Raw genomic sequence first — 2,462 nt, 5'->3', positions numbered from 1 at the left:
GGCATTGGACCATGGTTGACCATGGTTGACCATGGATGCCCAAGGTTGTCACATTGTGATATTGGAACAAGAGACAATCTTTGTCACAATGTGACCATGGTTATTGACCATGGTTGACCATGGTTGATTTACATATTAAGACACTATTTAACAAAATTTGACGTTGGAACATGGTTAACCATGGTTGATTTTCACATTGAGACAGTCCTTATCATAATGCGACATTGGTTGATTTTCATATTGAGAGAATATTTCTTACAAAGTGACATTGGATCATGGTTGACCATAATTATAAACCTAATGGATTTATATTAAACCCGAATATTAATATTATGACCCCTATGAATAATATTAAACCCTAGAAATATGAACCCTTAGATTAATAATCCCTTGGGTTTAATATTATTCCCTTGGGGTTATATCCCTTAGGTTTATTAGCATCTTGGGTTTATAATATCAAACCCTTGACTTTATTAATCTAAGGGATCATATTTTTGGGATATAATATTATTCATAGGGTTTATAATACTAATCCTAGGGTTTAATCCTTTTGATTTTTAATATTAATCCCTTGGGTTTTCAATATTAATCCCAGGGTTTAAGGTTATTCCCTTATGTTTGAAATACCTTGGGTTTTAATATTAATTCCTTGGTTTTATAATATTAATCACAAGTTTTATAAAATTAATCTTAGTGTTTAATGTTTATTTGAGTGTTTATAATATTTACCTTACAGTTCATATCCCATGACTTATAATATTAATCCTTTGGGTTTAATACTATTCCCTTGGGTTTATATCTCATGGTTTTAGTATTAATCTTTTGTGTTTATTATTAATTTTGGTTTATAATATTAATCCTAGGGTTTAATATCTCAGGTTTTTAATTCTAGGATTTAATCCCTTGGGTTTTTAATTATAGGGTTTTAATCCCTCGTGTTTTTAATCCTAAGGTTTATTTCTAAAACCCCAAGGTATACTATAAACCCAAGGGAACAATACTAAAACCAAGAAAATAATATTATAAACCCAAGATATATAAACCCTAAGACAGATATTATAAACCCAAGGGAATAATAAACTCAAGGGATTAATACTAAAAATCAAAGGGATTATAAACCCAAGGGAATAATGTTAAATCCAAGGGATAAATATTATAATACAAGGTATATAAACCCTAAGACAAATATTATAAACCCTAAAATAAACAAGGTTGACCAAGGTTGACGACGCTTGACCACGCCTCATTTTCATAGTAACACAATCTTTGTCACAATGCGATGTTGGACTATGGTTGACAAAGATTCATTTTCATATTGAGACAACCTTTGGTACAATGCGATGTTTGACAATGGCTAGGAATGCTTGACCATGGTTGATTTTCATATTGAGACAATATTTGTCACAATGTGACATTGGACCGTGGTTGAACATAAAATGTGATGTTGGACCAAGAGACAATCTTTTTCACAATGTGAGCATGGTTATTGACCATGGTTGACCATGATATACCATGGTTTTCCATGGTTGATTTACATATTGAGACAATCTTTAACACAATGTGACATTGGAACATGGTTGATCATGGTTGATTTTCATATTGAGACAATCTTTGTCACAATTTGACATTGGCTGGTTTTCGTATTGAGAGAATATTTGTTACAAAGTAACATTTGATCATAGTTGACTATGATTATAAACCCGAGGGATTTATATTAAGCCCTAGGATTAATATTATAAACCTTATGAATAATATTATACCCTAGTAATATGAACCCTTATATTGATAAACCCAGGGATTGATATTCTAAACCCAAGGGATTAATTCTAAAACCACAAGGTATTATAAACCCAACATAATAATATTAAACCCAAGGGATTAATATTATAAACCTAAGATAAATATTATAAACCCAAGGGAATAATAAACCCAAGGGATTAATATTAAAAACCCAAGGTATTATAAACCTAAGGGAATAATATTAAACACAAGGGATGCATATTATAAACCCAAGGTATATAAACCCTAAGATAAATATTATAAACCATAAAATAAACATGGTTGACCATGGTCAATCACATTTGATTTTCATATTGACACAAGCTTTATGGCAATGCAACATTGGACTATGCTTGTCCATGATAGATTTTCATATTGGGACAACGATTGTCACAATGCGACATTGGACAATGGTTGACTATGTTTGATTTTCCTATTGAGACAACCTTTGTCACAACGCAATGTTCAACCATGGTTTGACATATATAACCATGGTTGTCACAATATGAAGTTGGACCAAGAGACAATATTTTTCACAATTTGACCATGGTTGACCATGGTTGATTTTCATATTGAGACAATATTTGTCACAATGCGATGTTGGAACATAGTTGACCATAGTAGGTTTTCATATTGAAACAATCTTTATCACAATTAATTAAAAGTAAAACACATTATCATTC

Source organism: Pinus tabuliformis, chromosome 7 (genome assembly GCF_031772625.1).
Source record: "Pinus tabuliformis cultivar Carrire ecotype Pingquan chromosome 7, CPIR1, whole genome shotgun sequence".
Lineage (NCBI taxonomy): Eukaryota > Viridiplantae > Streptophyta > Pinopsida > Pinales > Pinaceae > Pinus > Pinus tabuliformis.
This window is presented reverse-complemented; position numbering follows the sequence as displayed.